General features: G+C 30.9%; 1 protein-coding gene and 1 long non-coding RNA gene across 4 annotated transcripts in view; one reads left to right on the top strand and one right to left on the bottom strand.

The window, feature by feature from the left end:
- On the bottom strand, positions 1-27,565 carry LOC118183823 (uncharacterized). Its single transcript, XR_004757294.2, has 3 exons — positions 27,439-27,565; positions 3,686-3,858; positions 1-415 (listed from the first exon to the last, which is right to left on the bottom strand). It is a non-coding gene; the product is annotated as an uncharacterized LOC118183823 (long non-coding RNA).
- Positions 1-27,611, top strand: part of LOC118183821 (uncharacterized) — a 92,344-nt gene that overhangs the window by 4,933 nt on the left and 59,800 nt on the right. The window lies entirely within an intron of this gene.

The following is a 27,611-nucleotide window of genomic DNA, read 5'->3' as shown; positions in this document are numbered from 1 at the left end:
ATACATTTGAAAATGCTGTTGAATTAATAAACTTCATTATTAAAGAGACAACCTAACTATCAATAATGAGCGAAATTGACGTGTACTTAAGGTCTATTTATTTTATAAAAGTCCATTAATTGTCAAAATGATTGTGGAACTTTTGAAGCGAAAGAGAAACAAGACAAGGCAGTCATGGTTACAGAGAGTCTTTACATGTTTAGACGAGACGAATTGAGGACGTATGCTTCAATCAAAATTAAATTTTTCATTTGATGCTGAAATATTATTATTTTTTAAAGACAGAAATTGCTTGAAAGCAACTTAATTGTAAAGAAAACTGTTTCAGTAATGTTGGTTTGAATCAATTGAGTATTTTTCTTTGCAAGCTGATCATCCTGTTCGTTCCGATAGAGTCCATAGTATCCAAGGGCTCCTGAAAAGCAAATATTTTTTGTCACTCTCTTTATGTTTATGGAAATTCAAGAAGTTCATTCGATTCAATGGAAACAACAAATTTAACATGAGCCCTTGAATTCTGTTTCATTGGATTTGTGATCAAAATTGCGCACTTTTTTGTTTTAAAGCAATCCATCTCTACATTATTAACTTTTATTGTTCTTAAATTTCCAATAGAATGTTATATATATATAATAAGATTGGGAATCATCTGTAGAGACATGAAGAGGGATGAAAATGAGCAATGCCCTCGCCGGGATTCGAACCACGGATCTCTCGAATACGAGCCGAGCTTGCTGACCACGAAGGCATGCTAAGAAGGCGGGAGAAATACCTTATATACTCTTCCTTTTAAAGGGCGACGGGGGATTAGGGGACCGAGTCAGCAAATCCTGTGGTGGAGAATCAGCATCCACCACCTTTTTTTTAGTTCGGGAGCCACTGTAGAGACATTAGATTATTTCCAAGCGGGAGAAAGGAAAAATGAGCAATGCCCTCGCCAAGATTCGAACCACGGGCCTCTAGAATACGCTCCGAGCATGCTGACCACTACATTACGAAGGCATGCTAAGAAGGCGGTAGAAATATCTTATACCGTTAATAGGCAAATCATAGCTATAAATCTATTAATTCTTTGAATATTCAGAATTAATTTGACTTGCGTCAGAGCCCTCAAGGTTTCTGGCTCAATATTGTTTTTTAATTCTTTACATAGACTAATACAGACACTATAAACGCTAAAGGATTTCTATAATTTGAAATATTTTGAACATATTTTTGTGATTCAAATTATTTTCTAGCATTAAATGTTTTCTATTATAATAGCATGTTACATTTTCGGACGTCTTGGGTAAAATTGATAATATTTAAAAAAAAAGGATCATTAACTGTTAACCGTTTCTCCTATAATAAAATTTCTTTCTACGTTACTACGTAGTCCACTGTTATTTCTTAAGTGAAGCATGAAGGCTACTGTGGTGGATTTTACAACTCCGGTTGTAGAGACATTAGGATTTTTTTTTTTTTTTCGAATCCAGAGAGATGACAAATTAGCAACGCCTTCGCCGGGAATCGAACCGCGGACCTCTCAATCGCGCGCTGAGCGTGCAGACCACTACACCACGAAGGCTACACCGCGAATGTGGGAGAAATACCTTATACGGTAACTAATCTTAAGGCCTTTTTTTAAACCTTTCTAATGTACTAAGTGAAACTTCTGGTGTAGTTACAGATATTTGCAAGAAAAATCATTATAAAGTAAAAATAAGAGATTTAACTGCATTATTTAATATATAATGTATAATATCCTTGCGAAAAATAAGTCATATTAAGACACGACATAAAATTAAGAAAATGATAAAAATGGGAGCAAAATTGTATCTTTAGTTGTGGCTAAATTTAGATAGTAAAGGCAATAAAACTTTGTATCTTCATTTACTGTCTGAAAACGATTCTTTTTGCATTAATCCGCTAAAATGATCCATATGGCATCTAGAAGTACATTTGCTTGAGGTCTTTTACAATTTTTAACTTAAGATAATAATTATAACCCCAGTCCGTTAATCGAAAGTTTATAAAAACCTTAACCTACAATCATTACTTCCGAGTCTGTTATGTCCCGAAGATGGCGTTGCAATAATTTTTCTTTTATTGTTATTAATCTCTTTAATCAACCTATTTATATAACTTATTTAATGCCTATCGTAAGATAATTCTAACATACAGTTTCTTAAGCTATACAAATAAGGACTGTGAATATAAACTCCCGTTAACTCGTTATAGAACAATCCATTTGTTACTTACGTTTCGTAAAATGTAAAATACAACAAATCCAGAGAAAAACTCTTGAATGTTATTAATATTCTTTCGATTTTTAAATTTCACAAGTAAATAACTTAAAACATAGCATTTCGGAAGAACCAGGATGTTAAAATCTAGACTAGAGGAATGTAAAATTAATAGTTTTATATTTACTTACCGAACATTGATTCTGCCTTTCTATTCTGTGCTTGCTTAATTTTGTAATTCAAAACCTTGAAAATATTTTGGAATGTTAGCACTGTTATCCTAAATAAATGGCCTTTGGATTATTTCTTTAATATTTTCCTTAGGGCTTTCATGTTAAGAAATGAAAAACTTTTGAACAAATTTTAAGCAGCGCTTTCAAATCCGATCAAATTTCAAATCCCTTCTTGATACACAGTCATAAGTTTTTGAGTCATGATTTAATAACCATATTACTTATGATACTTTAAAGAAGGCATGATCAGGCTGCTGCTCTTTGGCTCGCTGACTTCTAAGAAATAATTATTTTTGTTTAATCCAATGATAGGAAGGATATGCAATGATATGAATAAAATATCGCCAAACTATGATCCCTTTCTTCAGTAATCAGTTATTCAGTTTTTAAGTATTCAGTATTCAGTTTTTGTGCATACAACAGTTTCAAAACAATTTTTAATGCGCTGTGGATGCTAATTGATAAAAGAATAAAAGAAAACTCAAATAATTCCATTTTGGGTTAATTGTTACTTCAGCAGTAATTTTTTGTTTTGTTGTTTTGTTTTGTTTTGTTTATGTTGGTCATCGGAACCGTAGAAAAGACAAATACATTGGCGACTCCCTGTCTCAATGACATATACCCAAAATCTTACTGAATGACACTAAAAATGTGTACAGTTCCGACGTACACAGGAAATAATCTAGATTGTATTTAGAATTGTTAAATGATTTAAAGTTAGGTGAGATGTGTTAGGATGCTTTTGTGATATTAGTTTTGTGTGAAAATAGTAAGCTATTATTCTTTAAGCAAGGATAAAGGCAAGCTCACTATTTATTTAAACTTATATATATTATATATATATTATAGAGATTCAAATCTCGGAGAACGGATAGGGCATGGGTACTCTTATTTTCGTGTTTTCCTTCATGCACAATGAGAATACGAGCTAGCATCCCTTAAAAAAGATCTCTACTAAAATACACCTTAGTCAGATACAAGCTTAATGTGCTTTTTATAGTCAAATAATGCATTGCAATCCACATTTCCCTGTTTCTCCACTGTTCACTCAAACTTCCCTATCCAGCTTAATAAAGTGGGTACACATTTGGAGCAAAGAAAAGTAATTGATTATATTTTTTAAAATTAATATATTATACTTTCGTCGAATTTAAAGCTTTTGCATTATTTTAAAGATTTTGGATTAGGATTATTTGGACTAAGGCAAAACACTCTACAGCTACTTACCTAACAGAGGACGAATACCTTAGTGAAGAACCTTGTGAATTCTTCAAAATCTGAATGCTGGTCCAATTACCAGCTTTGACTCATCTTACCATTCGATCATTGATGAATCCATTATTTTAAAGGCAGCTATGGTTTCTTTCGATTTCACTCTATGATTTTAAAATGTAATAACCCTAATCGAAAGAAACAAACAAATAAATAAATATTTGATTTTTTACAGGTAAAAATAAATTACTTAATACATTGATTTTTAAACAGCAAAATACTTACTGACATGAAATTTGGTCATCTCCTCCATAAAGACCAGAAAATAGTGATTATTTACTTTCAACAAAGTATATAGATAGAATAAATTAAGCGTATTTGGTCAGGATTTGAATATTTTATGATGATTTGATCGCAAAATCTCTCTACAGGCAATAATTTATTAATTTATGAATTTCGTCTTCCTGCTCGGCATTATGGTTGATAGGGCTGGTTACCATATAAATGGTCTTGAATTCGAGTCCCAGAGAAGTCATGAATGTTTGTAAGTGTAAAGTGTATTTGCGGCATGAAAGGACTCAATATACATTGCTGTATGGTGCGCCAGAAGTTCACTCTGAAAATTAGAACGGAGTTGGGCAAGGCCCATGTCAAAGACAGACGCAATTCTGCTCTCCTGCTGCCATGATGGGACTTATTCTGATATTGGTAACAGGAAAGTCATAACATCTATGAATTTCATTCTCTTTAGAAATGCCTATAAGAATAAAAATTGCAGTTAAGCTGCATGCGTAGGAATTTGTCTTTGAAGAACAATTTTTTTTATTTGTCGTTTGCATATGGTTCAAATGGATTTGTGGCGGAAAATATGTTTTTAGTGAACAACTTATTACAAATTGGAACACGACTTTTGAAACTATTTGCGTATGGAAAGACGCTTTCGAAGAGGATTATCTAAACCAAATAATACAAAAAATATTTGTGTTATACATAAAGAAAGATAAGGTTTCCGTAACTAATGTCATTGTGAGTAAATTTGTCTGAAATGTGGCTTAAAATATGTACGTTTTAAGGAATGCTAATATTTTCTAATATTTTTATTTATGATTGAGCAAGGATAAATAAAGAACAATAGAAAAATGTATTACAAAGTAATAAAACCTAAACAAAACACAACGGTTTTTCATAACCTAAATTAAGAACTCAATAACGTTTTTGCTAATTTTTAGAACATGATTCCAGTTACAGAATTCTGTAATATAAAGCTTTGAAGTTACTATTTTGCTATTTACAAAAACTTATCTTGTAAAAAATTTCTTTTTTGTGTTTCATATCCAATTCGATCTCTTGAAAATTTAAGGAAATATGACAGATAAATCAAAAATTAATATTTACTCCTAAAATCATCAAATTTTATTTTTTAAATCTTTATTTAATTAAAAATCATTTCAGTATCTTTTAATTTTGAGTCAGAAAGTGCATACAATAAAAATAAAAAATACTTTGTCAGATGAAATATATCATAAAAAGTTTTTAATTTTTTTTCTCTTTTCCTTTGGAAAACATTCAGTGTCAGAAAGCGCGAGAAATTAAATTTTCTCGCAGTAGCAAAATAAAAGTTATTAACCTGATACATGGGGATAATATCGAACTATAAATTAGCAGCAACAAAAAGACCTTGTAATATGTTTCATTTATTAATTTTATTAAACTAAAAGACTACCTTATGACTATTCCTTAAAAATTAATGAAACGTTAAAATTATTTTCATTTAATAATTTTGAACTTCATTCATAGATAATACATATTTTTGGACTATGTTTTTATTTTAATTTTTCAAAAAAAAAAATTCATCTCAATGAAAATTACTATTGAAAGGGCCACCAAAAATAACACTTAAGAGGAATTCCAATATATTCGATCACAGAGATCATTGTCTGCAATTGATAATCAATAAGATGCCGTGTGGTTCACAGTGAATTAACGATTTCTAGGGCCATTATTTAATTTTTTTCTCTTCGATTTCTACAAAATTCTCTTAACAATTTTAAATTAATTTTTATTGCGAGAAAATAGATATATATCTAAATAAATTATGTGTAGGTAATTATTATTGTTTCAAGCTGCATTTCTAAATCAAATGTACTGAGACACCTATAGAGTCAGCATATACTCTAATTGGCTCTGTTATTACAGAGTTAGGTGGTACTGCTGTACATGCATTATTAAAGAATACCATAAATTAGTATATACTTCAAACACATGCAGTTACCATAAATGATTATAGGGGTGTATGGCTGTGTACGTGAATGGTACAATCATCGTATTTGTTATTTTTGGTGCAGTGAATTACATCACCTATTTACTACGTACTTTTTGTTAAATAATTTTATGCAGTTGTATACATTTGTAAGGAATAAAGTCGTTGCTGTCATGTTCTGCTGCGTAACTGCTATGAAATCGAATCAGTTTTCGATAATCTCTTGTTTGACTCCAAGTGACGTAATAGTAAACTTTCCAAAATTTCTGTCTGCAAACTTCCTTTTTTGTTGTTTTAGTTCTATAATACAAATTTTCGTAACATTTTTATGTTTAAATGTGCAGGCTATGATTTCATGTGCTGTAGTTTGGATGTATGTAAGACACATTTTCAATTTAACGATATTTTTTAATTAAATTGTGTTTATAAAGATTCAGTTCTGTGTAAATCAACATTGATCTGTAGATTAATTTTAGGTAAAGCGAAACTCGTTAGAATTTGATTATGCACCTATAGTCGTTCAGTGATTATGCACCTATTACTCCCAATTAAAGGAAGTGCATTAACCGACTTACACATTATCTGAGCTCTATTTTAAAAGATTTAAGTTTATTTATTGGGATACAACGGAAATGTCACTCTCACAAACCTTCAGCGTAAAACAAACGTGTTTATTGAAAATAAAAATGAAAAATTACATGAGAGTGTAGATAAGGTCATAGTATTTCGGAGATGTTTTATCCGAACAGTACGTAATTTAACTGCACGTAAAGCGAAATATGCAGACACAGAACAAGAAAACAATAAGTAGTTCTAATCAAGTTTTACCCAAGTTTCAACTTGATGACACTTATTCAAATTTTCCTAGTTTAAGTAAAACTTGTTCAAGTTTTATTGTAAATATTGTTCTTTTATGCCATTTTTAAATTAGTTTATTCATTTCTAATAATGTTTGTTCTTCCACTACTTTTGGTGTGTCTTTTATGCTTGTCTTCTTCTAAATACTGACTTAATTTGAGCAACCAAGTGGACTGGAAAATAGAGGTAAATTATTAATAGTATTTTTCTGTTAATTATAATAAAGTCCTTCCTCTTTTCTATATTTTGAGATTTTGAGCTAATCACGAATGACATCTCTGTTAAATCGTTAAGTTGATTATATCATCTCTCAAAAGCTTTGAAACTAGAACTGAAACATCTATTTTTATAAATCAAAGATAATACTACGGACTGAACTACTGTACATATAACACCTGGCAGGCTTTTCAACAGTATTTGATATAACTCTTATTTTTCAAAACACGCTACCTTCACTGTTACTCTCTAATTTTTAAGAAAGAACTTGAATCTTTTTTCTACGCCAGGACAATGTCCTTATATCTAGCAACCATGAATGACGTGGATTAACCAAAAAGCAATACAACTGTCCATCCCGTTAATGACGGACACAATGGATGAAATTAGAACTTTTTCTTGTTCTGTGACCGGAATAAACAATAGTATTCGTACCTTGAACTGCTTCGCCTTTCATCTTGAAACGTGCCTTGACTGACAATGCCACTTTCGTCTTCACAAACAAATCAATTCTTTCTTTATTTTTCTCGATTAAGATCATATAGCCAGGTATTCGTTTATTTTCGACGGTCAGCAGGAAAAGTATGATCGTTAAAGGAAAGTTAGATCATTGGGTATTTTTAACCGGGATCACTTATATAATAATTAGATTTATTTGGTGTTGGTTTGATAAAGAAATGAAAAACGAACAATGTTTCGACCTCGAAAACCTAATAATTAAGTAATCTTATTTGAGTAAAAGAATATTCTTTTATATCGGGTTGCCATATATAAAATTATATGAATATAAGTACAATATTCAGCACATTCTCACTCAATTTCTAACTTCAGAAAACCTTTTTTCATAAATTAAGTTAACTGCACTTTTTATTCACTCTATGCACTATTTACTCACTTCTATTATATTATTTACTGACTTCTATAAAATGCATTCCAAAAATATAAAAGTTACTTATTGTTATAATAATTGTGATCACATTCTGAACTTACAAAAAAGATGCTTTTGGTTACACGAAGATTTTAGGCTAAATTTAAACTAATGATTCGAAACTGGATTAAATATCGATAAATATTTATCATTCTGTAATGTATTTATTTCGCTTCTTATCTATTTATAAATAATGTTCATGATTTACACATTAATTTTCCTGGAAAATGATTGTTCGTTTATAATTTAGAGGAGATACTCTTTTAAGAAAATGTAATCAAAAAATCTTCTGTTCCAGGCTTCCATTTCCAAGAATCTTCTGCTTTGTCTTATACAGCAGTTAAGTTCGTTAAAATTTCCTAGCATACACATTAAATTTTTATCTATAGTTTATGAATCTATTGTTAACAATTTCTCTTTCCAAAAATTTTCGACTATAGGTTTTAGCAATATTTCACCGTTTTTCGTTGTCTTTTTTCAAAACGTTTTATAATTAATTTTTCACACTGTTCATTATATTGCTACTTTTTTAAATAAAGATCCTTTTTAAGTAAAGATACCACTGATAATATCGAAACGCAATTTTTAGTACAGGTAATAATAGTAATTGTAAAACAAACTTTACTCTTACTGGTGCCGTTCTCAGTTAAGTGCAGGTTTTTAATTGTTCCTTCAAAATGCAGAAATCGAATAATTGAACAAATTAAAAACATGCCCATAAATGAATAAAATGTTTTGAGCTTCATAAACACATACAGTTTTGTGTTTATGCATGCTAAAAGCAATGTTTTAGTTTATAAAATCTAAAAATAGACTTCTCTATTCAGTAGTTAAATTATGTATGATCATCTTGCTGGTGATTTCGAAAGTGAAGTAAGTGATAGTTTATCAAATTTATTCATTTTATTATTTATAACAAAATTCTTTTGAATGCACGCATTTTAATTTTACAAATCTTTAAACAGCCAGTCTCTCAGAAATATATAAATAAAAGTGTGAAGTACTTAATTTGATATATAACGTTTTGATGCTATTTTTATTAACATGCGTATTTTGAAATTGTATGATTTCATCCTATCCTTCAACTTCCTTATATCGTGGAAGTAGTTTCAGAGACTGAGTCTTATCAGCAAATTTTCATTTAAATATAAAGCCTGAAAGGGAAAAATCCACTTCAAAAAGAATTAAGATAAAATAAAAGTATTAGAAATTTTAAAATATTTCATAAAGTTAGCAAACAAATTAAAGACAAATGATTCTGTGCGAGGTTTTAAAATACTTGATATTAGAAGTATTTTTCAGTAATCACAATAACAATGAGTGAATCTTTACTCGTATATCAGTTAAATATATTATTATAAATCTAAGAAAAATCTGAAAGCTTTCAGATTTTATATTACGCCCAAAGGGGCTTTTCTTAATGTTACGTTTTGTGTGTTACCTTTATTTATTAAATACCATGTTTCCACAAAAAATTCACAAAATATTTAAAAACAGCATATCTTTAGAAGTTTCCGATAGACAGTCTCGCTCGCTAGGGATATAAATTGCTCGTTTTGATGTTGTTGAGTTTGTTAATAAAAATTCGTTAAAGTTTTACAGCATATGAATTAGATAATAAAACAAATTCTAAATTCAATATTCGGGCTTCAAGATGCCGTGTTCGGGTGGAGAATTACATTATTCAAATTTGATTGGTCTAGGTGCCGACGCTTTAATCACAATAAGAGAAACATACATACATTCATGAAGATTCTTCATTATGTAATTTCTTTTAACATAATGAATGCCCTTGGCCGAGAAGCGCACCACTTAAGAGGTCGCTAAAGAGGGTCGTAACCAAAGAAATGAAATATATACGGGGCAATAATATTTGGTGCCAACAATTAAAAAAGTGCTACGCCGTTTAGAGTGAATCGACGCAAAGTGCTGTTTCGAGACTGATAGCCCTTCTGAACTAACGCTCCTATAACTTACATAAAATAAAAATTCTAAATTAATAAAAGGGCGCTTTGTCATTTGAGCTGCTCAGTTTGTTAGGCGGTTTAAAAGAACAAACTTAAAAATTCAAAAGTTAAATTATTTTCCGTTGAATAGATATATTTTGAGAATTGTTATGCACGAGGACTCAATTATAAATGCAATATAAATTTAAAATCTTTTAAATTTCATAATTATCAAGGTAAAATATTGACATATATAAGTGAGTATAAGTGAATAACATATATAAGTGAGTAACAAATATAACGCTAACCTAACTGTCCAAAATATCTGACCAAAGACCTTTTTGAGATATAAATAAGAATCGAAATATGGAATATGAAACTGTTAATACATTTGCATCCTAGTTAAATTTGTTTTTCACTTATGTAATTGACTTTAAATTGGGAGATATTGGCTATAATAATACAAGTAAAATTGCTTTTTCATTTCTTTGTAGGAAGTAAAAAGGAAGTATTGTAATCTCGAAAAATTTCAGGCATCATATCTCAACGAAAATATCCATTTTGACTCCTATCGAATGCAATTTAACGATGTTTTTGCGTGGCATCCGTACGTAAGGACAAAATAAGACTCCCCAAAAAAATTATAAAACTGATTTAAAATGAATTCTGAAGAGAATTTTTCGTGGCGTCTGTGCGTACGTACATATCTCGCATAACTCAAAAACGACTAGCCTCAGAACGTTGAAATTTTGTACGCTATAACATGTAGATGTGCACCTCGTATTTTGGTTGCAATCGGCGGCATCAAAAGTATATAAATATATGTATATATATATATATATATACATATATATATCAATTTATATATATATATATATAATTTATTTACTAAAGAAAAATTGATTATATTATCTCCTAAGATTAATTTTAGTAGAATTATCTTAAAAGAGTGAATCCATAGTTAGTAAGTTCAATTTCGAAAATTGTTTTAAAGTAACTTGAATGTAAATTGTTAAAAATGTTTAACGGGGACTTGTATTAAATCATGAATAACAAAGTTTCAATTGTAAAAAGAAATAAATTAAAAGCAAGTAATTAAATTAAATGCAAGTAATCATTGCCATTGATCGAACCAACCCCCGTTCAATGAACAATAATTAAGTAATAAATACGAAGGTGTTTTGTCCTTTACTCAAGCAATAAGGCGATGCCAAACCGGCAATTCAAGCTAGGCCAAATATTTCCGTGAATAGAAGGGATCAAGAACCAATGCAGAGCACCAAAGATCTCATTCCGATTAAGCACTTTAGATAATTAAATTTTGAGTGAAAAGCAATTTCTGCAGTTAAATTGATATTACTCGAGTAATTGTCCCCCGACACCCTCGTGTTTATGCATTTTAATTCAAAACTATTTGTAAAAATTAAACATTGGAAATTGGCATTATGAATTAGAACTCAAAGTAATTGAAATAAACATTAGAAAATTACAAAATATAAGAGATATTAATAGCATAGATAATGCAATCTTTGCAAAAACAAATCAAAAAATAAAAAACAAAAATTTAAATTTAAAAAATATATAATAAGAAAAGGAAATGTACATGAAGATATAAAAGGCCAGAAAAAGCATTAATTAACTTACGTTCTTTCTAGTGGGAAGTGGGCAAAGTGTTTTTTTCGCGTCTTACTCAGAAGGGTTGTGTTTCCGAAATTCTTTATTGGCAGCGGGGCTTTGAATTATATCAGTCGGTAAGACTTGTGTGAAGAAATTTATGGTAGTGGGAGGGACTAGGAATTCTTGAGGGACGTATGCTGTAGAGTTTTTATTTGAGTGAAACCGTCTGTTAAAATTTTTTGAAAATACTAGTGAATGGAAATTAATTAATTTCTGGTTAATTGTCGTGTCGTAACGAGGAAGAAATTAGGAAAAGAAAAAAAAGGAATTTTCACTGTCAAAGAGCTATTTGACAGACTAAAGATTATGAAATAGGCCCATTTTTTTAGTAACAGCATAAGTCTGAAGACAATTAGCTTTTTACATTATATACAGCTTTGTAATTACACTATGTACAAATCCTTCAACTGATAGTCATCCAACTTATACCGCCTTCTCAGGTTTAGGAACAAATTATCATATCCTTATCAGTTAAATGATTTAAGAGTGAGTATTTAACGTCTGCTCTTTTGGCCTAGCTTGAATTGCCGGTTTGGCATCGCCTTATTACTCGAGTAAAGGACGAAACACCTTCGTATTTATTTCTTAATTATTGTTCATTGAACGGGGGTTGGTTTGTTCCCCTTGAAAAGTTAACTAATTTCCGATCAATGGCAATGATTATTTGCATTTAATTTAATTACTTGCTTTTAATTTATTTCTTTTTACAATTGAAATTTTGTTATTCATGATTTAATTCAAGTCCCCGTTAAACATTTTTAACAATTTACATTCAAGTTACTTTAAAACAATTTTCGAAATTGAACTTACTATGTATGGATTCACTCTTTTAAGATAATTCTACTAAAATTAATCTTAGGAGATAATATAATCAATTTTTCTTTAGTAATATTATTAACTTACTTTGCAGCAATTGCGCAAGTAGTAGAATAACTCGATTTCGCACTAAGTGAATTTAAGATCATACAATATTTGATATGTATATATATATCCACTCTGTTACTCGGCTCAATGATCTCAGATTCTTTATTCTTATATGTTTGTAAATCGTGCATTTTTTTGGTTTAAAAATGACTGAATTATGTTGTTCTGTTTAAGATTTTTATGCCTTTAGTTAACCTGCATGAAATAATTGTGAAATTATCGAAATTATAAACAATTTAAAAGTTTTTTAAGTGCGGCTAAGCCTAATTTGTGATTACTATGGTCGCCATGTTTGTTTACATTTGAAACTTCGAATTAAATTATGCTTAATTCATTATGCAATTATCATTCAATTTATTAGCTTATTTTTGCGTTGAAACTGTAATTTTAATTGTAAAAATTGTTTTTTTAATTGTTTTAACTGTACTTGGTGTTTTAGATTTTTCTATATCTTTCAAAATTTTAATGAAAATATTTTGAATTTATACGTATTTTTGCCTTACCGCGAAGTGGGAACTGAATTAATCAGTAGCGCATGCGCATTAGGTAAGGGGCGCTGAATCGTCTGCGAAAAACTGTTTCTATTTTATTTGTTTAATTTCTTTTATATATCGTTTTAGATTTATGATAGTATTTGAATAGAACTTGTGGTAATTCTTTAGATGATATAATTTTTGTGCACTCTGAGTTATAAAATGAATGAGATGTAATGTCATTAACTTTACCTAGCGCGGAAGTGTCGCTATGGTATATAAATATAGTGAACTTTAAAGAGTGCATATATTCTATTGTGGTCTATGCGCTATCCACGAAGTAGATTTAATATAGATAACTTACCTCTTTAGAGACCTCAGTCCAACTAAACTTAAAATTCGTTAGCTATTAATTCAATATGTTTAAATGAAATGAATGAAAACTGCGTATAATTCAATTCCGTACAAGGAAGTCATGTGGTGTACACATCAGATTTTTTTTTTTTTTTTTTTTTTTTTTTTTTTGTTGTTGTTGTTGTTTGAAAGAGAGAGCGAATTTTTAGAAAGAAAAGGAAATGAAAAATGACGTTTCATAAGAGAGAACATGTACTTCCAAAATTTTAAATTTTAAGAAATAAAGCTACACACTTTAAGCTTTAAAATACTGTTAAAATTAGTGATGAAATAGTTTTATAAATAATTTATTGGTAACTTGTTATTAATTCGTAACCTCGTCAGTTTGCAACCTCGTTAGAGAAATGTCTAAATTAAAAATATTCTTAACTATCAGATTTCTGATGAAATTATATTCGACTGTATGGCGAGAAAACTAAATTTTCATATATTTCCATACCTTTTTCAATTTCCTAAAAGCTTTTAAGAACATGTCTTGAGCACGTGCACTGAATGCTTGTATTTGCATCAAAATTCGAAGCTAAACTTCGATTTCCTCTTAAGGAGCCATGAATAATTCAGAAAATTCAAGAACATTGTCACAATAAAGTTTAAGGTGGATACGTGCTGCAGAATAAGACTTCTTTACGTTTCCTTAAGAGACTAGAACGGAAACATAACACGGTGAAACAGAATTTTTAGTTTTATTATTTAATCTTAAAACTTTGTCTATTTACTTCGGAAAGAGTGACATGAAAAGTAGTTAAAGGTAATAATTATTTGTGCATGTTTATATTGATAACATCGTTGGTAAGGCTAAAAAATAAAGTTATACATTTAATCCATATACAATTGTGCGTTTCTTTATGTATGTTATTGAATAAACGTATGTCCTTTTTTCATAATTTAAATATTTAATTATTAATTTAAGCTTTTAAGTTCCTACAAGATACTCAACACAGCACTCATTACTTTTAACTCATTATAATTTTATAAATTTTTAACTAGTTTTGCTGAAAATAATGTTATTACATATTTTTTCCTAGATTTTCTTTAACGAGATTTTAGAACCCAATTCAAGCTCCAGCCTTTTCGACACATATTCTTAAACGAACTAGAACGTTTGCTACTGCGCGCTACAAAATATTTTATAAAACATTACTTAAAGCAGTATAAAGGATTGTTTTCACTTCCTTCATTTTGCATGGTTTTCCTTATTATATCTGCTACCTCTTACTTACATTCGTATGAGCCATGTTCACCAGTCCAACTACCTATATCAAGCAGCTAATTAAGAATGGAATTTACAAATTTTAGAGAGGTAGCCTCCTCTTATGATTTGCCATCGAAGTCTGGAACAGACTGATCGTTTCCGACACCGATAGATTGACAGCATAATTTTCCGACAGATGGATTAGTAGAGAATTGATTGTTTCCTTGATTTATAGGTGGAAATAAGCTGAGACTTATAATCCTTTCTCAGGTCGATAGATTGGCAGAAGCGTGCTTGTTTCCTTTATCAGTGGATTAGAAGAGACTTGATAGTTTCACAGATCGAATCGATCTGTGAAAAATCTCTGATGTCAAACTATTGACTGAAAGAGATACCTGTTTTCTTAGCCAATTGCCTATGTTTTTTATTACGGCTTTTATTATGCTTGCTATTATTATGGCTTTTACTATGCTTGCAGAAGGATTTCAAAATGTTCGATGTGACTTGCCAATGAACTTATGTGTTTTTGGCGAGTCCAGACTACAGTTCTCTGTTTTTATTTGTTCGGTTTACTTATGCATGTAATATTTAATATTTTATTTAACCTACTACTGTAAGCTCCGTGTGGTACATCTGTGGTTCACGGAGAGATCGCATGTGTTCAAAATTTGAAAAAAAAATAGTCTATGTCGCTGTTCAAAAGGAACACCACTTAAGTTGAATGAATTTAAAACTGAAATCTCCAATGTGTTGAGTAATATTCCGTGAAGCATGTTTAGTTGGCATTAGTAGACATGCCATTTTGTTTGGAAATACATAGGAACTCTGAAGCTTATGCAAATATGTCAAACTATGATAAACATAACCACATAGAATGAAATGTATAATTACATTAATTTTTAAAAGAATTGTGAAATGATTATAAGTCAATGATCAAGTAAACCTATAAACTTTTGAGCATAGGAAGAGACTTACGAAATTTTCATGAATTTTTCATTAAAAAATACATTATCTAAATTTAAAAATCTAAAATTAAATCTAATTTATCTATTTAAGTTAAAAATTATAATTTTAAATAAAAAATAAATTTATAATTTTTTTTAAAACAAAGTACGAAAACAGAAGTAAAATATACTGCTTTTTATAATATATAATAATAAAGAAATGAAACATTTTACAATAAATCGTCATCTTTATAGACAATCTAAAGTGTATAGCAACTGAATATTTTAGTAGCTATACGTTTAATAAAATAACTCATCAATAATAAATTTTCCCGAAATGGCATGTAAAATGAAATAAAAACTAATGCTTTTATTTGTTTCCATGTGTCAATGAATGATAAGCCAAAGACTATGAATGTTTAAAAAACCACGAATGGTTTTCAAGAATATTGAAAACTTTAGAACTTTCTGAAAGCTTAGAGTGAAACTTACTAAACTTAGAGATAACACCAGTAAAATGTTATAGAGTTAACGAAAATAAACATTTCTTACAATATTGCAGTTACTGCAGTGTGCTCGAAACGCTACAGTTACCACAGTGTGTCTTGTAATTTATAGAATGCATTTATAGAATGAAAATTTATAGAAGGACAGAAATATTAAAGTTATAAATTAAAAGTACTGAATAGAACCAAAGCGATCATTACTCTCAAAAATTCAAATATTATAATTTAGAAAGATCTCATCTAGCTATTCCGACGTCATTGATCAGAAGAAATTCAATCGGAATCGAAAGCAGTTTAGAAGTAAACTTATAAAAGTTTCTGCAGACAATCAAGTTCTCTCCTCAATTTAAAACTCTGGCACAATAATTTTACCAAGATTTAATTTGGTAAGAAACGCTCTTTAGACAAATAAAAGACCAGAAAAATCTGTGTATCAAAATACTACTATAAATAAAATAGAATATTAACTATGGATTATGCTAAGTTTCTGTGATCGTTTGATAAAATTTGGTAGAACATTAACTGACAGAAAATGTTGCAGCTGCTATCAGAATGATCAGAATGAGAGTCGTACATTTGAAGTATGCATACACGCAAAAAAAAAATAAATAAATAATAATAATAAATAAATAAAAATAAAAAAATTTAAATCTGAACGGTTTCAGATTTTAAATTACGTCCAAATGGGCGTTTTTTAACGTTTTGTGTGTTACTTTTATTAATTAAATACCATGTTCTTTGCATTTAAACCATAAATTAAGTTCAATAGCAATGGCGCAAAATTATTTTTAAATAAGCATATCTTTAGAATTTCCGATACACGGTTCCGCACGCTAGAGAAAAAACGCCCCCCCCCCGTAGAGTGTTGTCATTGCTCGCTTTGAAATCCTTGAGTTTGTTAATCAAAAATTCGTTAAAGTTTTACAGTTTATGAAATCGATAATAAAACAAATTCCAAATTTCAAATTTGGTCTTCCACATGCCCATGTTCTATAAATGATTAAGTTATTCGAATTTTGATGGCTCTAGATACCGTTGTTTTATCACAAAGCGAGAAACATACATACATTTATGCAGATTCTTCATTATTTAATTTCTTTAAACATAATACAGGGCGATAATATTTGGTGGCAACAATTTGAAAAGTGAAACAACGCTTATCGTGAATCGATGTAAAATGCCAAAACGAAATTAATAGTCCTTTTGCCCCTTTAACTAATAAATGCAAAGCTTTTTCAGAAGTTATTGGCAGTTTGTCGACATCTGACAATAAATTGTATTTCAGTTCCTTTTCTCGTTTGCTAATAATTTCATTTTTGATGAATAACTAATTTTTATCTTGGCATTTCTGCTGAAACTCTTAAGTATAAAATAACAAAAATAGGGAAAAACACTACGTTCATGCTACTATACACAGTGCTCCTGCTTTCACAAAAATTTTAAGTTATTGAACGTAAAACTCATATTATCATGTGTTTCTTTTGAGCTAAGTCCTCTAATTTTATAGGATTACTACAATTAGTAGAACTAAATCTATTAAAGTGCTATAAAAATGTATTATTTTTTATCGTGAACTGCATTATAGGACTTAAAATGATGCTCCCTAAAAATGAATTTTATTAAAAAATTCCACAACTACTGGTGGAAAGCGACTATGAATGTTATGATAGAATGAATACTTCAATTTCTATATTTTAAAATTTTCCTGAATTTCATTAGGATATTTAACCTCGCTTCACTTTGGTGTGAACATGAAATAGTACATTAACACTTTGAAAACAGTAGGTTAAAAAAAGGGTATATTTATTCTTGAATTTTTTTAAATAATTCCTTTTCTTACATAGTCGAACATAGTTTCTTACATAGTAAACTCGAAATAATCAAATTAATTTTATCTTCAGCTGGAGGGTTTTATGCTTATTAGCAAGTCATCTCATTACAGAGGGTGTTTACATATTTTTAGGACAATTTCCATAACGAATTAATCCAAATGTTTTGGTTAAAATAAATAATTACAAAATAAAATAAAAATTTCGGGTATTTAACATAAAAAATATCGTCTGCTTCTTTTAAATTTATTCTTTCAAAATATCGCATGCAAACTAGCTGTAGATGGCAGGGTATGTTTTTGCACTTTCCGAAGAGAGATATTACTGTTCCATAATTAAAAAATATTGGAAAATGCATGGTATTAAAATTTCTACGTATTAGATAAACAATATTATTAATCGGGAGACACCGTCAGTCATTACTTCTACATGGAAAGAAGACTCTAAACGTAAACCTCAAAACGGTACATGGTGTTTATAGTGTTTCTGTATTTAAGTCATTCATAAGAAGAGAAAATACGCCGAAGCAGAAATTAAATACAGCTGTACATCTGTACAAAATAATTATAAAGGAATGACTTACAACTCCAATGACCGTAATTACAACTTAAAAAAAGGTTAAAAAAAAACATAATGTTTAACAAGTTTTGCCGAAGCATGTGACTCCAAGTAGTTTATTTTGCACTAGAAAGCCCGGCGGTCATACGAAATGACCGCTGTTCTAGATATTATAAATTTTAATTAAAATGATTTGTGCAAAGATGTCTGCTAATTCAAACTAAATTACCCAGGGCAGGCGGCGAGAACGCCCCTTTACTTACTGCCCCCCCCGGGTTTCCTCCTTCTACTTGCTTAATTGCTTAAAGTAGAGTGCAGTGAAGGAAACCACTGGCGGTACATTTCTTAAGAGCCAACACTAGCTCAATAAATAAAGGTGATTTAAATAATAAAATGTTAATTCACATGTCAAAGATCTCTTTGTTCACAATATTTCTTGTGTAGATCTTTCCATCATTTTTAAGCTCGCCTTGCAGAGGACCATTATATTTAATTTTATGTCCGTTCTTTCACGAACTCTTGAACAGGCAACATAAAGTTGACCGTGTTCAAATGCAGGCTCAGATAAAAAAAAATGCCAACACGCTTAAGCGTTTGGCCCTGAGACTTATGAATGGCCATAGCAAAAGCAATTTTTACAGAAAATTGTCTACGTCTCAATTGAAACGGCAACCATGTACAGTTACGCAAGTAACCAATAAACTATCGGCGACAAACAGACACTTAAGCCGCATATAATAAAGATATTTATTTATTTCATTTTATTTGTTTTTTCATCGTTGCCGATTTTTGCCGGTTGCATATTTCCGGAATCTATTATATACAGATGTTAAATTTATTTATTAAATGTTAAATGCACGTACTCTTGTATTTTTAATTTTTAAGGCTTAGCATTTTCATAATATTCGTCACGCGCTGCACTGCACAGGGAATAAAACAATTTATAGTTACGCAAGCAGCCAATAAACTATCGACGACAAACACTTAGGCCGTTTATATATGTACTAGAAAGCCTGGCGGTCATACGAAATGACCGCTGTTCTGGATATTATAAATTGTAATTAAAATAATTTGTGCAAGTTTTTGAAAAGGCGTCTGCTAATATAAACTGAATTACCCAGGGCAGGCGGCGAGAACGCCCCTTTGCTTACTGCCCCACGGGGTTGCGGTACATTTCTTAAGAGCCACCGCTAGCTCAATCAATAAAGGTGATTTAAATAATAAAATGTTAATTCAAATGTCAAAGATCTCTTTGCACACAACATTTCTTGTGTAGATCTTTATATCACTTTTAAGCTCGCCTTGCAGAGGCCCATCCATTATTTTTAATTTTACGTCCGTTCTTTCACGAACTCTTGAACAGGCAACATAAAGTTAACCGTGTCCAAATGCAGGCTCAGGTAAAAAAAATGCCATCACGTTTAAGCGTTTGGCCCTGAGACTTATTGATGGTCATAGCAAAGGCAAGTTTTACAGGAAATTGAAACGTCAACCCTGTGCCATGGCAACTTCACCCCATTGGCTAGTACAGTTACGAAAGCAACCAATAAACTACCGGCGACAAACAGACACTTAAGCCCCATATATATATGGGGTGAAGTAACATCATCTCCTCCGAAACGACTAGCTCCCGGGCCTAGCGAAGCACACTGTTGGATTGCGCAGGTTCGTGGCACACCATTTTGACCATTCGCGTCTTTTGGGGACTTTAATTAGCCGAGATATTAATTAAAAACTAATTTTTCCCACTTTCTTTCCATTTTCCACTTTATTTCTTAGGTTTTCCCTATTAGAAGGATTTGGCTACTTGCCAAATTCTTCTTTCTCGAATATCTACGGAACGGCGCCGAGTTGAAATTCGAGACGCGTACCCTCAGATTCCAAAAAATTCTCCGAATCCATCGATATCGTTCTCATTTTCGTACAACTTTAATCGATCGAGATATTAATTAAAAACTGCGGAAACGTTAATTTCCGCGCTCATTTTTCCGAGTGGCAACAATAAATTATCGGCGACACACACTTTAGCCGCTTATAAATATAAAGATATATTACTAAAATTTAAACATTTTTCTAACAATTAATTAAAATTTATTTTCACATTGAAATGATATCATTAAATTTCAGTTTACGAACTGACTTTTTACCTGTTTTTTATCACAGCATATGAATTTGTCTTTTCAACCTTTTTAATTTCCGAATGAGTGCATGCTGTTAAATAATTTTACTAATAATTATGCTTTGAGATAAGTCACAGTCAATAATGTGCTACTTATTCTATGAAATACTTGTATCTGTAGACGCATTAGAGCATGAAGGTGCTAGGAATAACCTGCGATACGAGGAAAATCTTTCAAAGATTCTGCCGGTTTTTTATGTTTAAATTTTAGTGGTTTCCATGAAAGTGATGACTGTTCTTATAATACAATAAGAGCGTTAACTTTACAGATGCATGAACAAATTGCATAAACCTTCTTAGAGAACGAAATTTAACAAGGTGACTAGGTTTAGTGATAAATAAAGCAGAACAGAAAATTAACCTTTTGCTTGTAGTGTAGAAATATTAGGTTATTTCGAAGCAGTAGACGTGAAAAATGAGCAATGACCTCGCCGGGACTCGGCCCTCGGACCTCTCGATACGCGCCAAGTGTGCTGGCCATTACACAACGAAGGTATACTAAGAAGGCGAGAGAAATACTTTATAATAGGTAACCAAATAAATTCCAGAATGTAATATAATTTTTTTCAATGTTACAGAAGTTTTCACTAAGGAATCGAAAAAAAAAGTGTTTTAAATTTGTAAAATTAATTTAGAACATCGAAAATTATTCTTCAAAAAATAAAAATGCTGATAAGGAACTGTATTTTAAATTTGTTACGTTGAGTTTTTTTCATATCTTTTGACTGTCTTTTTTTTTTTTTTTTTTTTTTTTTGTGGCGTTAATATAACTTTTATGGTATGGTAAATTTCAAACTCCCATCTTCACAGTAAATTTGAATGCTGCGCAGAATTAGGTTCTACTAATGTTGAAAACCTTCGATTTCTAGTTCTAGTTTTTCATTGTTTGAATTATGTTAGATTGCGTTACCCTATTACTTTAGTTGCATTATCAATCATGCCAACTGTCAATTACCATTTTCAAAAGATGCTGTTATTCCATGCTATAAGGTCCATGATTTATATATAAAACTCTGCATTTAATAATAAACTGCGGGACTTAAAAGCAACCTAAGTAAGAAGTAAGTCTTAAAAAAATGTATGTTTGTATCTAACTAATACTTTTATAGATATCTGAATCGTTAATGCCGATAACCGTAAGAAATAACTCCAGTGCCATTCAATGCACGATAATCATAATTCTCACACCGACCTACTAATGAGCAATTCGTTATGAATATATAATTATATGTTTGGAATAAATTTAATTATACATTCATTATACTTGAAACAAATTAAGATTTTTAAAAAATTTTCTAAATATATGTGAAAGATAAAGAAAATGAACTAATTTTTCAATTTTACGCCTTAAAAGCTCAAGTCATAATTTAAAGCCTTTTCTCGAAAATTTTAATAAGAGACTTGATTCTTTAGATATTAACTTCTGTTGTACAAGTTTATTGAGTTAACATGACACTTTGTTATGGTTGTGACTTATTTATCACTTTTCTGACAATAACGTCAAAACAAAGCGACAAAGTTTATCGTGACAAGGAGTGCAATATTGCGCCCCTCTTTGGCAAAAGCCTTGAGCACCATACAGGTGATAGTACCACTTCGCTTAGTTCTGCCCCAATTTAAAAGAACAGCATCCCAGGGGAACGGGTCCGAGGGTCTCCCATCCCCTCTTTCCCTATTATCAACCTCTCGAGAGGACTTTCGGCTCGCCTCATATTTTGAATGCCCACATACCACACAGACAATATACATTAACAATTATCTGATTTTACCTGGGTTCGAATGCGGACATTTCGGTAAAGCAGTCAGCGTCGCTAACCATTATCCCGGTTAGCTAGCTAACATGATAATTTTTACTCAAGGTATCTACTTTCCCACGACATTTTTGCATTTTAATGCAAAAACATTTTCGCATCTTAATGCACAAATAAATATTTTATAACAAATCTTTCGTAAGGATGAAATGGGATTTTAATGAATATGAGAATTTATGTTCAATATTTTATTAAGGAATTCGCTTTTATTTGATGTGGAAATGAAGGTACTAATCCAGGTAACTGAAATAATTCGGCCTTCATTTAGTGTTGCTTTCAGATGTAAATTCTTAGTTCATTTCAAATCTACCAATGTCCGATAGGATAAGATGGCTGAATAGTGGTATTTCGGTACCACTCCCAACAAATCGGATACCAAACCCAATGAATGATTCGGCAGCATATTTCTTTTTTTTTTTTTTTTTTTTCTTTTCTTTCCCTTTTTTCAGTTTTCCTGATATGTAAAGTAAATAACAGACTGTTTCTCTTAGAGAAAATCTTCCACTAACACATCCCTCCAAGAAAAATAATCTCCTTGCTTACCTAATCAATAAACCATTTTCTAATCTTCTCTGAAGATTTAGTGACTTTCATTTAGGAAGCATATTTCTGCTGAACAGTTGTTAAGTGGTGTAATTGTAATAACTTAGTTATATAAAAGAAATGAGCCTCTACAAAGCTTTGAACATAGGATCTACGGTATTACCTGCTGCGTACAGATGCCAAAAAGTGGTTTCCTTCGCAGTGAACTGCTACACTGAAGGTTGTAATAAATAACCTGTATTTGTAATTGGCATGGAATTATGCTGTTCTGTATTTGTAAATGTAATTGTGATACACTAAATCATAATTATAATTTCATATTTTCTCCTGAAGTGTACATAAAATGCTGTTGCAAATTATACTGCAGGGGTACAGCGAAAAAATAAATTCTTCAAGTATTAGTAATAGATTGGAACACCGCTGATTGGCTTAAGTAAGCTCTGTGTTCCTAAGACAGAAAAAGGGGAAGAAAAATGATTGGGACTCAGACGCGGCCTTTCCAGGACTGAAGCTCCTACTCAGAAGGAACTCAGAGCATTCTGCAAGTGCAGAGGTACTTTATTGGCTGGAACCATTCATCAGCTCCGGTGATTTCGACTCAACTATGTGACTGGAGCAATTCAATCTAGACTAACTGAACCAAATACGATATGAGAAAGCATCTCTGTAATTATTTGAGTGGAATTTCTTTTGTTAATAATTTGTGGCTCAAAGAAAAATTACGCTATTATTTAGCGAAAACAGCTGTTTGGAGTCATACGTCATTTCGTTTTATATTTCTTTACGTAGGTAATTTTGAATTTAGGATTCAATTTAAAACACCTGAATTCTAAATTTAAAATAATTAATACATTTTTTCTCAAAAACACAAATTTGATAATTTTAAAGATCTTTCGAGCAGTCATTCTATAGCTACTCCCAGACTTTGTTTGAGAAGGAATTATTTTTCAAATTCTTTATCTCGTAGAGAATATATATTCGAAAGCTCACATTGAACGAATCTGTTAACAAAGATATAAGTGTGAGCTATAGGTAGGTGCTCCCAAAAGCATTATGCAGTTTTGCGTTTCATAAAATCTATATTTTATTGCTAGCGAAGTAGTAATGGAATAGAAAATGAAGTAATAACACAGCTCTGTACTCGCTGGACTGCAGATTAACTGGACACTGCAGATTAACTGTAACTGGACACGACTAATAAATGTTAAGGTTATTCTGTCTATAGAGAGGAAAAAAAAAAAAAAAAAAAGAAAGAAAGTTTATGAGATAATAATAGTGATATCAGATTATGTGCTAGTTTTACATAATTTAATTACTTCATTTCTAATTACGTTTATTCCCATGTTTTTCAGAGTTCTTTTTATGTTATATTCACGCAACTAAATGAGCTTATTCTATAGATTAAACGTTTTGAAAATGCAAGTAAATTATTAATAGTAATGTGTTATTCCTTTTTTCCGCGTTTTTAACTGCCTTCGTACTGAACGTGGTTTTCAGTTAATCATGGACGTCGTTCCTAGTATTACACCGATTAATTGGGAATTGAATTGCAATAATACTAATAATAAAATTTTAGCCGTAAGTAAATTCAGTGGATAAAATATAATAGCAATATTTATAATGATTAATCTGAGCTTCTTTCTTCGCCGTATTTTCTTTAAACTATAAAAGAAACGTATGTGTATGAGCCTAAAGAAATGATTCTCATGTGAATGGGATAATTGATGCCTATAAAAATAACATATTTTTTTGGATTTTCTGATACTGACGTATGTATTATTCTCTATTTTTAACAAGAAGTGCTGAAACTGAGTTGGAGATAAAATATAAATATTCTTTTCTACCTGTAGGATTTATTCAGATAGATGGCACAAAGAAGAAATACGAACTTCAAACATTTTGGTATGATGACGTCAGTTCCATTTTTATCTCTACTGGAAACTGATTGCGAGACAACTAAAACAAGACAACGAAACTCGATATTGCAAGTTCTTTGAACAAGAATATGTTATTGTTATTAAAAGGAATATTAATTTGTTTTCGTAGATGTTTAAGTATAATATAGATAAGACGTAAACATGCGCACTGGTTTCTTTTTATAAAAAATAATTACATGCATAATTCGCAAGAAATAATTTTTCGTGCATCTAAAGTCGTGATTAGTTGTTTTAGCGAATAAGCAGTAGAGTTTCGATTTTCAGAATTCCACTTAACAGAGATTCATCATCATCGGAAACGAATAGCTATGTACTTTTATTATAATGACATTTCTATTAAGTTTTTAGGCATTATTTTTATTATAACTTACAAACGCTTTGCCATAAATACCAAATTCATCGTTCAGAAATTCCGCATAAATTTTTCATGTATGTAATATAAATGCCATAAAAAGAACTATCTGTAATAAGCAGAATTGGCCAGAGCTACAGCTAGTTATCTGTTTCTCTTAAATTCTATACCTGTTACACTAGGCCGCCCAGACGGTATAGTGGCTTAGGGAAGCCGACTGCGATACCGAAGGGCCCGGGCTCGAATCCCGGAGAAGGCATGGAGGTAACCACTTCCGGCCTTAGGAGTGGTCAGTGCTGAGAAAAGGCAAGAGCCCGTCGTTCGATACTATATATATATATATATACCTGTTACACTAATAGCTGGACTTCGCTCCAACCCCTGTAAATGCCGAATTGTTGGATACCTACTAAAAATGATAAGTTAGAATACACACAAGATTGACTGCCTCTCTACCGACATATGATTGACATGGCAGCTCAAATCTGCTTTCGATAGTATCTTGATGCCTATTTCGCTGATGTTCGATCCAATGTGGATATCCTAATTATATTTAATAATTTTTTTCTATTTGCTTATGCTTCATTTCTAACTAATATGCCTTGTCTATTATTCTATGCTTTGTCCATCCTGTGACATGTTGACTAGGTGTCGATCTTTTGCTATATCTATCCTATGCTCGTGTCGATCCTGTGCCAATGTCGATTCTTCGCTATGTCAGTTCTATGACAGTACGATCTATGCCGATGATATTCTGTTGTCAACTCTACACAACGCCATTTCAAAGCTTATTATAATATACGCTAATTTTTCAACACATTATTCATTATCAAAATTTACTTTTATCTTGTCGCATATCAGAGTTAGTTTAGATTCTACGCCTCGTCGACGATATGCAGTGGCAATCCTATAAACGTAAGCCACCATAAACGATAGTGTTACCTGTATATTTACAAACAGATAAATTGCTGTCAGCAAAAGAAAGGCGGCAGTCATGTTCATCCGACCATGGATAGCCTAAACCGTCGGCATTCGACCAAACATTTAAAGCATTCCTAAAAGTTATCTAAGAAAGACAGAAAAAGTTAAACGACATTACCTTAGTTTTCGCCTTTGTTTTTAAAATTATACATTCGTTCTTCTTGTACTCCAATGTTCGATTTCTTAAGTATAATTAGAAAAAAAATAAAACATCAAAAGTGCCTCTCGCACAAATTACACCTATCCACATTATCTCAAAAATAAAATGATTTGGATCATACATATCATGCATGAACTTCAATATAACGCGAAAAATACTTTTAGATGTGTACGTATTCTTGATCTATATGCTTGTTTAAATTAGAAACAAAAAAAAAAAAATCCCTCCAATAGCGAGCCCACAAAACAAACATTCAGGTGTAATTCTGATTAATGTGTTTACCAAATTGCGTGGGTATGTATTATTTGCGATGAAACACCATTTTTATATATTATTAAATCGTCATTGTTTAACAAAAGTAACAGAAATTACTCGGTAACAGCTGCATAAAGGTCATAAGATCGATGCTACTACACTTCTCGGTAAACCATCTAATCATTTATATGCTTGTCCATGCCTTTATAGTTAGTACTTTGAATGGAGACTTTACAGTTTTAGCGACTGCCAACAAGAGTAGCTCTTGTTTGGTTTTCTTTTAAGATTAGTAATGACTTGTTCTTTATCTAATTAACATTCATAATTTCGATAACTGATATTAAAGCGTTCAACATTATATAATTTTTCAAGCGGCATAACGAATTGCGTTTTTATTTTTTTCTTCTTTTTGAATTTGTTGTTCTTGCATTGGTGTACTTCGGTGCATTTTTTAAAAATTTTGATTTTATGTTTCTTTATTTCTATTGAGCATTTGAAAGGATATAAAAGGGATTTACTATAGTAAGGGCTCGTATTAATATCTAGCCTACAATATAATAATAAAAGTAAGTTCATATCTTACAGTTTCTATGGTGCTAAATAACTAAATTTGCCCTTACGCCTAACAGCTATTTATAAAAGTTAACAGTAACTTGGCAAGTTATCACCCTTGGTTCTGTTTAGTTATTAAATATTAGAAAGAACTCAAACTTAAAATATAACAGCAATTTTATTAGCTACGTCTTATGGCGTTAGAAACTTAAAATGATAAACTAAATCCTACTGCTGACTTCTCATTAAAGATTGCGACAACAGGCTACTTACCTTTTCTGCTGAGATTGCGATAGATTACAACATCCTAACTCAAAAACACAACAGCTGACTTTCTTAATAGCTTTCTTAACAACTTATCGAGCAAAGCCAAACCTCTCCGTAGCTCCTTCAAACTTACTCTGCGTCAGTTTCTTGGCAAGCGGCAGAATAACAGCCGAACTCCA

Source organism: Stegodyphus dumicola, chromosome 8, assembly GCF_044657685.1.
Source record: "Stegodyphus dumicola isolate Sdum_Otavi_A_Nest chromosome 8, ASM4465768v1".
Classification (NCBI taxonomy): Eukaryota; Metazoa; Arthropoda; class Arachnida; order Araneae; family Eresidae; genus Stegodyphus; species Stegodyphus dumicola.
Note: the sequence above shows the minus strand (reverse complement) of the source record. Positions and strands in the feature narration are given on the sequence as shown.